At 46.0% G+C, this 12,298-nt stretch overlaps 2 protein-coding genes across 6 annotated transcripts in view; one reads left to right on the forward strand and one right to left on the reverse strand.

The window, feature by feature from the left end:
• Positions 1-490, reverse strand: part of LOC121291930 (zinc finger protein 431-like) — a 30,132-nt gene extending 29,642 nt beyond the window's left edge. For 4 of the 5 annotated variants that reach the window (XR_005946120.1, XM_041213613.1, XM_041213612.1 and 1 more), the window contains exon 1: positions 464-490. The gene's annotated coding sequence lies outside the window, so the exon portion shown is untranslated. The remainder of the gene's footprint in view (positions 1-463) is intronic. The other variant, XM_041213615.1, reaches the window with a different exon arrangement.
• LOC121291937 (zinc finger protein 91-like) overlaps positions 1-12,298 on the forward strand; it is a 299,051-nt gene that overhangs the window by 186,205 nt on the left and 100,548 nt on the right. The window lies entirely within an intron of this gene.

Genomic DNA, 12,298 nt, shown 5'->3' on the forward strand with positions numbered 1-12,298 from the left:
GATGTTTTGTAAATAAGAGGGCAAAACAACAGTAAAGGGGGCGGAATGTAATGATTGTGTTAAACCAATTCTTAATGTTATGGGGATGGTGTGACTGTATAGGACATTCAGCCCTAAGCACGGGGAATCTTAGGGGCAGAGCTTTTTAGCCTGCATTTTGGAACAAGCATGTTGCCTCATCTGACATCTGTTAATAAAGTTTACTGTTTCCTACAAGAAACTAGTCCTGCACTCTCCAAGTTTATTACAGAAATGCTTCCAATAAACACAATCATATCCCACACACAGCTCCAGTCAAACAGTTCAGCACAAAGCACCGAGTAAACAGCTCTTTCAGCTGGATCTTCTCACACAACATAAGGGGCATTTCCACACCTGATTTCCCACAGGATAGTCAGACTGCCTGAACATTAGTGTGGATATTATGTGATGCAATTATTATAAATTCTGTTCCTTCACTCACCATCTCCTCACTTGGTTTTCAGTCCCTACAGGAAGTGAACCAGTTGTGGAAGAGGAAGAGGAGAGAATGGGCAGAGTGGGTGGGCTCTCTGATTGACGTCTCTCACAGCCAATCCAAATATTTCTGGAGCAACATGAGCTCCTGAAGCTTGGGAAACTGACTGGTGAAACGGAGGTGACTTTGAGCAGCAGATCAGGTGGGGATTTAAACTTGTCATTGTCCCATCTGGATAAAACCTCACTTAATGCAGCTGTTGTCTCATTTCCTCCAGTAAACGTTTGACAGAAATTTCTAGCGTGGGGATAGTATTCTTCATCCTCGGAGTCTTTCAAACTGACAACACCAGTGTGGGATGTGTAGCCTCGAATGAGTTTGACAGCAGATCAGAAGAGGAAGTGAACAATGTAGCCTGTTATTCACACTCTCCCTCCCTCTCTCCCTCTTGCCCTTCGCGACCTCCTTCTCCCCCCCAAATCCTCCCTCTCCTTTCTCAGTATCTTGCTCTGTTCCTCCCTCTCTCTCTCTCTCCCCCTTCCCCCTCCATATACCCTCCCCCCACCTCCACCACCCCTCCCCTCTCTCTCTTTCTCTTCCCCCTCCCCCCATATACCCTGCACCACACCCCCACCATCCCCCTCACTCTCTTTCTCTCTCTGAATCTCTTACCTTTCTTTAATAGGAGGTTTGTTGTAACTGGGAGAGGGGTAGGGCTGGGCAGGGGTCTGGTTATTTATCTATAATCTGTGAAAAACCCACCTCAGTGCATCCTCGCCGGTCAATGCCAGAAACAACCCCTCCCCCCCTCAATAAGAACACACAATTCAAAAAGGAGGAGAAGGAGTTGAATCATGTTTCCTTTTCCTTTTTTACATCAGGATTACATTGCACTACACCAGAGAATACAGAGAGGATAGACACCGCAGATAGATCCTGACCATCACCCAAGGAACAACTGCACAACTGTGGGAAGACATCCAGTCCCTTCGCAGCATTGCTAAACACAGAGAAGGTTGGGCAGTGAAACCATCATCTGGAAATCGGTTGGGTCAGGGAAGTTTTGACATATCATCAGATTTGAAACTGGTCAGTGGTGTGGAACCTTCCATCAGAACCAACCTTTCTGAAGGTTCGGCTGTGGGTGATCGGTCAGGATGAGGCTGGGAAGAAGTGTGAGTGGCTCCAAGGGCATCTGTTGTACCATTTGTAACACAAGGGCAGTTTCATGGAAGAGAAACTGTTCAAGTGTGAGGTGTGTGATCAAACTTTCGTCAAGTCATCGAAGCTCATAAAACATCGACACGTTCACACCGGGGAGAGTGAGGTTTGCGATAAAGCTTTTGTGATGTTGACAAGCCTCCTGAGACACCAAAGTATTCACAGAGTAGAGAAGCCTTTCAGGTGTGAGGTTTGTGAGAAGGCTTTCACCTAATCCTCTGATCTCCTGAGGCACCAGAGGATCCACACAGGGGAGAAATCCTTCAAGTGTGAGCAGTGTAACCGAGCCTTCGCATGTTCATCAACGATTGTGAAGCACCAACGTATCCACACAGGGGAGAAGCTGTTCATTTGTGATGTGTGTAATGAAGGGTTTGCGCGATCATCAGGCGTGGTGAATCACCGGCGTGTTGACACAGGGGAGAAACCATGCATGTGCAAGATGTGTGACAAATCATTCTCACAGTCATTGACCCTCCACGAATACCAAGGTATTCACACAGGGAAGATGTGCATGTGAGGTGTGCGACAAATCATTTTCGCACTCATCTCACTTTCAGCTACACCACCGCATTCACACAGGGGAGAAACCATTCACATCGAGGTATGTGACAAATCTTTCTTGTGGTCATCAACCCTCCACACACACTAAAGTGTAAACAGGGAAAACAACATTCAAATGTAAAGTGTATGACAAAGACTATACAAATTCATCGAAGCTCCTGCTGCATCAGAGGATCCAAACGGGGAGTAATCCTTAAAGTGTAAGATTGGGATTCAGTTTTTCTGAACGAGACTCCTGGGATACCAGCAGATTCACACAGGTGAGAAACCATTCAGGTGTGAGGTGTGTGACAAGGCTTTCACACTATCAGTGTATCTCCTGGTCCATCAACGCACTCATACATGGGAGAAACTCTATTGGTGTGAGTCCTGTAGTAAAGCTGTCACTCAGTTTTTGGACTTTCTGGAACATCAGCGAGGTTGAATACCATTGGGTCCGCCGGCTTTGTCATTTTTTTATCTGTTTAATTGCTTGTTGCAGCTCTCCCATCATTGGTGACTCACCCATGGATCCTACCATGGGCAGTGGGGGATAGACTGAAGAGTATCAGCTGCCACTATGGATTCATGGTTGAGGAGTTGTTCAAAATGTTCTTTCCAGCGTAAACAGGTGACATTGTCATCCTTAAGAAGAGGAACACCATCCTGTGGACGACGGGGATTTTGTCCATTTGACCTTGGTCTATAGATGGCCCCATTGAGTTCAAATCATATGTGCATGTCACAATGATCAACATGTCGTTGGGGCTTTCTCTTCCCCTGCATGTCCTTTGTCTTCCGGATTTGTCTTTGAGCATCAGCCTTGAGCAGTTGAAATGCTGCCTTCATGAATTGTGACCTTCGGCTGCTCTGCCAGGCAACGAAGGTTGATCGTTTTTGTTCCAGGAGGTCACATATTTGAGCGTCATGTTCGTCGAGCCAGTCCTGGTGACGACGATGCTGGAACCCAATGGTCTGGACACAGGAGTTTAGTAAAGCTGACTTTATTTGACTCACTGTTCAGGAATTGAGTTGGATGTGTGAATCTCTTCCAGATTGGTCATGAGCTGTACCTGGAATTCTCTCTTCAGTAAGGCTGTTTTAAGGCTGAGACATTGATCTTCTTCCTCTTGCTCTTTTGGGTCTTGTGATGTCTTGGTGCTGGGTGGATGTTCATCACCGATCGAGGAAGTCGATGATCTGTCCAGCAGGCATCAGTCCCCCACATGGATTGAGTGATACAGACATCATGTAGAACTTTGACTTGGCTTTAGACCTTCCAGAGGAACCTCCGACATGGTCTTTGTTACTAGACAAACCCAAGAAAAATGTTGAGAACAACACCAGGAACTCTTCATTACATTCATCAACATGATCAAAGCATTTAACTCAGTAAATCGTGAGGTTCTGTAGATTGTGTTCCAATGATTTAGATGTCCAAGAAACTTCATTACAGTCCTGCAATTGCTTCATGATATGACTGCAACTGTCTTGAGTGGGAGATCTGAAACAGAAGCCTTCAAAATCCAGACTGGTGTCCAGGAAGGCTGTGTGATAGCCCCCATTCTATTTACAATCTACCTGACAGTGACTATTCACCTCATCAAAGATCAACTGCCCTCTGGTGTCAATATTAAATCCTTAAGAAGAGGAACACCATCTTGTGAACGACAGGGATTTTGTCCATTTGACCTTGGTCCATAGATGGCCCCATTGAGTTCAAATCATATTTGCATGTCACGATGATCAACATGTTGTTGGATCTGTTGGACTTTCTCTTCCCCTGCATGTCCTTTGTCTTCCGGATTTGCCTTTCAGCATCAGCCTTGAGCAGTTGAAATGCTGCCTTCATGAATTGTGACCTTCGGCTGCTCTGCCAGGCAACGAAGGTTGATCGTTTTTGTTCCAGGAGGTCACATATTTGAGCGTCATGTTCGTCGAGCCAGTCCTGGTGACGACGATGCTGGAACCCAATGGTCTGGACACAGGAGTTTAGTAAAGCTGACTTTAGACGGGAAACTCATTTACCTCGGTCACCTCCGTGCCAAAACTAAACTGACCACCATAGATACACATGATCTACAGTTTGCAGATGACTGCAGTATCATTGTCCACTCTGCAACAGATTTGCAAACCACTCTTGATCTCTTCAATTCTGCATGTGTTTGTACGATGGAAATGAGCTCCAATCTATGCCACTAGAGTTCGATTTTATTTCTGACCATCGGAATCAGGAGCCAGACTAAAGCACAGGGCTGTTAAAGAACCTTCTGTCTGTAGTCTTCTGAGAGTGTCCCCAGATAAGAGCATGTGTGTGTGTTAGTAAAGTGATCCAACTCTCAGAAGTGGGTATAGGGTAGAATCGGACACTGCTTTAGTTGGTGATGTGAATTATAGACAGATCCTCTTCAGGTGTTTGACTGATACCATGGTTAATGTTTGTACTCTCCTGTCTGGGAGGACTACTATCCTGAGAATGGTGAGGAAGTGGAAGTGAGTTTCTTCAGACCTGAGTTCCCTCAGCCCATCATACCTCAATGTAATAACTGTGTGATTTGTTCACCTTACGCTCTTCCAAGAGTCATTTCATGTCTGGGAAAGATCTTCAGTCATTTTCAATTGCTTTGTTATTTTAGTTGATTCAGAGTTTGGTGTATGCTGAATATGTCATTGTTGTTTGTCTGCTATTTAATGAATCTGCTGTATAGATTTATAATTCAATAAATTATTTTCTGACCTTAACTCTTGCTACCTGATTTGTCAGCGTGGTGTGTTCCATATCACTGAATCATTCAGGAGTCTACAGAGTCCTGGACAGAATTTATTGGTGAATGTCACTGTGGGCTGGTATACTTTCTCCATCAATGGGTTTATAATTTACAGTTCACAGTAGGGAAATGTTTCACTAAGAGAGAAAGGCTTGCATTTATATATCAACTTTCACAAACCCACAATGTCTAAATCCACTTAGACCTAAGTCCTCTGTTCCGATAGACAGATTTTTTGTTAGACAACGGAGTCAAGGGTTATGGGAGTAGACATGAAGGTGGCGCTGAGACCATAACCAGATCAACCATGATCTTTTCGAATGGCAGAGCAAGCTCGAAGGGCTGAATGGCCTTCCCCTGATCCTAAGTCCTATGTTCTGAGAGCATGATGATGATAATCGTAATTATATTATTACCTCAATAATATTGTATGGAGTTCCTGCTTTGTTTTTTTGTTTATGATAGAGTTTAAAATGGTGAACTTTCTCTCTATACCTCTAACCTTTATCTTACTGGATGAGGAGAGAGGAAGAGAAAGAGAAATGGGGGGTGCGGGGTAACAGAATGATAGGAAGAAGTGACAGAGGAGAAGAAGGAAAGAGAAGCAAATGGAGAAGAGGAGAGGAGGAGAATAAATACCTTCGCAGAGTAAATGACTTCATTAAATTTAATACAACACTCAGAGAGCAGCAGCAGAAGTCACTGGAGTTTTATGGAATAGCTGCTTCCCCTAGGTGCTGGGAGTGATTGATAACACTTGCATGGCATTGAAGGTCACCTGAGGAGACTCACAGAGCTACCTGAACAGAAAGCACTACCCCTCCTTCATGTAGTGTGTAATGTCCCTCTGAGAATACTCCAGGTGAACGTCACTCACACTTTCTGACAATGCTTTCATTGTCAGAAACTTGGACATCATATATATTCGGGGAAGGTGAGTCACCTGATGGTTAGCTGATTTGGGACAAGGTCCATCCCTTCCTTCCAAGGTTGATGTCACCATTTCATACACCACACACTGAGGAGGAGGTGTTGTTTATTGACACCTATGTCTCTCTGAGGCAGCTCACAGAGAGAAACTTGTGTGACGCTGAAGAACTGTTTCAGGTACAGGCTACACCTGGGGGGTTGGTTCGCAGTATTCCCCAGAGAGAGAGAGAATATTCACAATCAATCCAGTGTACTGCATGTTGAACAATATCACTCTCAAACAAGGTCTAGACTGGGACAGTCCAGGAGAGGAACTGGGAGAGGTGAATTGACTGGGACATCCTGGGAGTGGTGAATGGACCAGGACATCCCGGGAGAGGTGAATGTATTGGGCTGTTCTGGGAGAGGTGAATTTACTGGGAGGTCCAAGGAGAAGAACTGGACAAGGTGAATTTTGAGCCTCAAACTTGGAGCTGAACCTCCATAAGAGGCAACCCCTGAACAGGGATGAAGTGTCATATATCAACTCATGGGGCATCTACTCATACATTGAGCCCCACTTCAGTCCCTGAGTCATAGTCACTTGCCGAACCACTGAGTCACTCCTTGAGCACTGGGTCAATTTTTTCTCTCATCCCTCTTGTGCACCTCTCTCCTGTTTCCCTTGCCCTGGTGTCCCTTTCTCCTGTGTCCCTCCATCCTGTGTGTCTCTCTCCACTGTCCCTCTCTACTGGGAATGTGCTGATCCCACCACTGCACGTCATCGCTGTCTTGGATGCTGTGGGTCTTCCTCTTCTGATCTCCTGTCAAACACATCCAAGGCTGCACATCCCACACTGATGTTGTCAGTTTGAAAGTCTCCGAGAATGAAGAATGCTATTCCCACATTAGAAATCTGTCAAACGTTTACCAGGGGAACCGAGACAGCAGCTGCAATAAGTGAGGTTTTATTCAGATGGGGCAATGACAAGTTTAAATCCCACCTGATCTGCTGCTCAAAGTCGCCTCAGTTCCACTGGTCAGTTTCCCAAGCTTCAGGAAACTCATGTTGTTCCAGAAGTATTAGGATTGGCTGTGAGAGACGTCAATCAGAGAGCCCACCCACTCTGCCCATTCACTCCTCTTCCTCTTCCACAGCTGGTTCACTTCCTGTAGGGACTGAAAACCAAGTGAGGAGATGGTGAGTGAAGGAACAGAATTTATAATAATTACATCACATAATATCCACACTAATGTTCAGGCAGTCTGACTATCCTGTGGGGAATCAGGTGTGGAAATGCCCCTTATGCTGTGTGAGAAGATCCAGCTGAGAGACCTGTTTACTTGGTGCTTTGTGCTGAACTGTGACTGGAGCTGTGTGTTGGATATTGAGTGTGTTTATTGGAAGCATTTCCCTTCTGAGTTTTGTTGATGAGTCATTACTGAATATGAGAAGATGGGGTGTAATTATCTGGGAGATGCAGAGACACATTTATTGAATCATCTCCTGAGTGTTTTTTATATAAAACACATTCTCTAAGGTTAAAACTGGTCTTCACCAGAACAACACGAACTCATAGTGAATTAATAGCCCATTTTACACTCTGCCCGACTGTCTTTTCCATTGTCCTCATGGTGCCTGAGAAGATGGGGGTCTGGGCGGAGGAAAGAAAATAGCCACGTTGTCTGCTTCTGGTCACTATCCAGTGTCCCTGCTGGAAACAGAGGGTGTGTGACAGGCAAGTAAGGGAAAAGAAAGGACTTGCATCTGATCCCCCACACAGCAGAATAGAAGACTGACACTCACTGTGGAACAGTCTCTAACTGGAAGGTGGCAGTGGTGTAGTCACTGGACCAGTAATCCATAGACCCAGGCGAATGCTCTGGGACCTGGGTTAAAACTGCCCATACAGCAGCTGGTGGAATTTAAATTCAATTACTAAAGCTGGGATTAAAAACTAGTCTTAGCAATGGTGAACTTGAAACCATTGTCGATTGTCATAAAAACCCATCTGGTTCATTGATGTCCTTTATGGAAGGAAATCTGCCGTCCTTACCTGGTCTGGCCTACATGGAACTGCAGATCGACAGCAATGTGGTTGATTCTTAAATGCCCTCAGAAATAGCTAAGCAGGTTGTATTAAACCACTACAAAGTCACAAAGCAATGGGCAGAATTTTGCAGCCCCATTGTGGCGGGGGTGGGACTGTAAAATATGGCAAGCTGGTCAAAAGTCCATTGACGTCGGCAGGACCATAAAATCCTGTCTGAGTAAAATTCCACCCAATGAAATTGGGCAGATCATTCGGCATCAACCTAGGCTCCTGAAACGACAATGGCAAACCCAGCCTTGTCAACCCTGAAAATTCCTCTTTACTAACCTTGTGCCAAAATTGGGAGCACTCTCACAGACGAGTCAAGCAAAAGCCTGACATAGTCATCCTCATTGAATCAATCCCTACAACAATGTTCCAGACTCCACCATCCTGGGTATGTCCTGAGCCACCAGCAGGACAGACCCATCAGAGGTTGTGAGCACAGTGGTATATTATCAAGAGGGAGCTGCCCTGGGAGTCCTCAATATTGACTCTGAACCTCAGAAGTCTCATGGCATCAGGTCAAATATGGGCAAGGAATCCTCCTGCTGATTACCACATACCACATCCCCCAATCCTCCCACCACCTCAACTGATGAATCAGTGCTTTCTCCATGTTGAATACCAATTGGAAGATGACAAGGGCACAGAATGTATGTTGGGTGGGGGCCTTTAATGTCCATGAGGGGGCTCGGTAGCATCACTACTGACCAACTGGCTGGGTCCTGAAGGACATAGCTGCTAGACTGGTTCTGCGGCAGGTGGTGAGGGAACCAACAAGAGGGAAAACCCAACTTGACCTTGTCCTCACCAACCTGCCTGCCACAGATGCATCTGTCCATGTCAGTATTGGTAGGACTGACCACTGCACAGTCCTTGTGGAGACTAAGTCCCATCTTCACATTGAGGATACCCTCCATCATGTTGTATGGTATTACCACTGTGCTAGGTATGGGATAGATTTTGCAGAGACCTAGCAACTCAAAATTTGACATTCAAGAAGTGCTGTGAGCCATCAGCTGCAGCAGAATTGTACTCAACCTCAATCTGTAACCTCATGGCCCGGCATATCCCCCACTCTACCATTACCATCAAGCTGGGGGAATCAACCCTGGTTCAATGAGGAGTGCAGGAGGGCATGCCAGGAGCAGCACCTGGCATACCTAAAAATGAGGTGTCAACCTGTTGAAGCTACAACACAGGACTACTTGCATGCCAAACTGCAGAAACAGCAAACTTCCCACAAGGAATGGATCAGATCAGATCTCAGCTCTGCAGTCCTGCAACTCCAGTCATGAATGCTGATGAACAGTTAAACAACTAACTGGAGAAAGAGGCTCCCCAAGTATCCCCATCCTCAAAGATGGAGGAGCCCAGCACATCAGTGCAAAAGACAAGGCTGAAGCATTTCAACCACCTTCAGCCAGAAGTGCCGAGTGGATGATCCATCTCAGCCTCCTCTGGAGGTCCCCAACAACACAGATGCCAATCTTCAGCCAATTAAATTCACTCCATGTGATATCAAAGGAATGATTGAAAGCAGTGGATACGGCAAAGGCTATGGGCCCTGACATCATGCCAGCAAAGGTACTGAAGACTTGTGCTCCAGAACTTGCCACGCACCTAGGCACGCTCTTCCAGTACATCTACAATACTGGCATCTACTCATCACTCTGAGAAATTACCCAGACGACCAGTCCACATAAAAGCAGGACAAATCCAGCCTGGCCAATTATGCCCCATCAGTACACTCTTGATCATCAGCAAAGTGATGGAAGGGGTCATTGCCAGTGCTGTCAGTAACCTGTGCAATAACGCTCAGTTTGGGTTCTGCCAATGGCAATCAGCTCCAGACCTCATTACAGTCTTGGTCTAAACATGGACAAAAGAGTTGAACTCAAGAGGGAAGGTGAGAGTGACTGCCCTTGACATCAAGACAGCATTTGACCTGGTGTAGCATCAAGTAGCCCTAACAAAACTGGAGTCAGTAGGAATCAGGGGAAAGCTGTCCGTTGGTTGGAGTCATTCCTAGCGCAAAGGAAGATGGTTGACGTTGTTTGAGGTCAGTCATCTCACTCCCTGGACATCACTGTAGGAGTTCCTCAAGGTAGTATCCTCGGCCCATCCATCTTCAGCTGCTTCATCAATGGCCTTCCTTCCATAATAAGGTCAGAAGTGGGGATTTTCACTGACAATTGCACAATGTCTCCTCAGATATTGAAGCAGTCCACGTTCATATGCAGGAAGACCTGGACAACATTCAGACTTGGGCTGATAATTGGCAAATAAGATACCCATCACACAAGTGCCAGGCGGTAACCATCTCCAACAAGGGACAATCTAACTATCTGCCCCTGACATGGCATTACCTTTGCTATTTGTTTTAATTCATGGGATGTGGGTGTTGCTAGCTAGGCCACCATTTTTATTGTCCATCCCTAATTGCCTTTGAGAAGGTGGTGGTGAGCTACCTTCTTGAACCACTGTAGTCCATGTGGTGTACATCCACAGTGCTGTTAGGGAGGGAGTTCCAGGATTTTGACCCAGTGACTGTGAAAGAATGGCTACATAGTTCCAAGTACAGGATGTGTTAGGTTTGGAGGGGAAATTCCAGGTGCTGGTGTTCCCATGCATCACTGCCCTTGTCCTTCGAGGTAGTAGAGGTCATGGGTTTGGAAGTTGCTTTTTGAAGGATCCTTGGTGAGCTTCTGCAGGGCATCTTTTAGATAGTACACACTGCTGCTACTGTTCATCGGTGGTGGAGGGAGTGAATGTTTCAGCTGGTGGATGGGGTGCCACTCAAGTGGGCTGTTTTGTCATGGATGGTATCGAGATTTTTGTGTGGTTAGAGCTGCACTCATCCAGGCAAGTGGGGCATATTCCATCACACTCCTGACTTGTGCCTTATAGATGGTGGACAGGCTTTGGAGTGTCAGAAGGCGAACTCACTGCAGGATTCCTAACCTCTGACCTGATCTTGTAGTCACAGTCTTCATATGGCTCTTCCAGCTCATTTTGAGTAACCCCAGGATGTTGATAATGAGGGATTCAGCAATGGTAATGCCACTGAATGTCAAGGGGCAATAGTTAGATCTTCTCTTGCTGGAGATGGTCGTTGCCTGTCACTTGTGTGGTGCGAATGTCCTGGAACTGAGATTATTGACTTCCAATAATCACAGCCATCTTCCTTTATGTAAGATATGACTCCAACCAGCGGAGGGTTTTCCCCTGATTCCCATTGACTCCCGTTTTGCTAGGGCTCCTTGATGCCACACTCCATCAAATGCAGCCTTGATGTTAAGGGCAGTCACTCTCACCTCACCTCTGGAGTTCAGCTCTTTTGTCCATGTTTGGCTTAATGAGGTTGGGAGCTGAGTGGCCCTGGCAGAACCCAAACTGAGCATCAGTGAGCAGCTTGTTTCTGTGTAATTGCTACTTGATAGCATTGACGCCTTCCAGTGCTTTGCTGATGATCGAGAATAGACTGATGGGGCAGTAATTGGTCGGGTTGGATTTGTCCTGCTTTTTGTGTCCAGGACGTGTCTGGGCAATTTTCCACATTGTCGGGTATATGCCAGAGTTGTGCCTATACTGGAACAGCTTGGCTAGGGGTGTGGCAAGTTCTGGAGCACAAGTCTTCAGTACTATTGCCAGAATATTGTTAGGACCCATAGCCTTTGCAGTATCCAGTGCCTTCAACCATTTCTTGATATTACATGGAATGAATTGAATTGCCTGAAGACTAGCATCTGTGATGCTGGGGACCTCTGGAGGAGGCTGAGATGTATCATCCATTCCGCACTTCTGGCTGAAGGTTTTTGCAAATGCTTCAGCTTTGTCTTTTGCACTGATGTGCTGAGATCCTCCATAATTGAGAATGGGGATACTTGTCTAGCCACATCCTCCAGTTAGCTGTTTAATTGTCCACCATCATACACAACAGGATGTGGCAGGATTGCAGAGCTTAGATATGATCCATTAGTTGTGGAATCGCTGTGAATCCCCCACTATCAACATTCTCTGGGTCACCATTGACCAGAAACTGAACTGGACCAACCATATAAATACTAGAGCTACAGGTCAGAGGCTGGGACTTCTGTGGACAGTAACTCACCTCCTGACTCCCCAAAGCTTGTGCACCATGTACAAGGCACAAGTCAAGATTGATGGAATACTCTCCACTTGCCTGGATGAGTGCAGCTCCAACAACACTCAGGAAGCCCAATACCGTCTGTAAGATTTATGGAATTGAGGGCCACAGACACCTCAGTAAGCAGTCAATAAGTAAATTTAAGATGGTTTAT

This window comes from Carcharodon carcharias, chromosome 19 (genome assembly GCF_017639515.1).
Source record: "Carcharodon carcharias isolate sCarCar2 chromosome 19, sCarCar2.pri, whole genome shotgun sequence".
NCBI lineage: Eukaryota > Metazoa > Chordata > Chondrichthyes > Lamniformes > Lamnidae > Carcharodon > Carcharodon carcharias.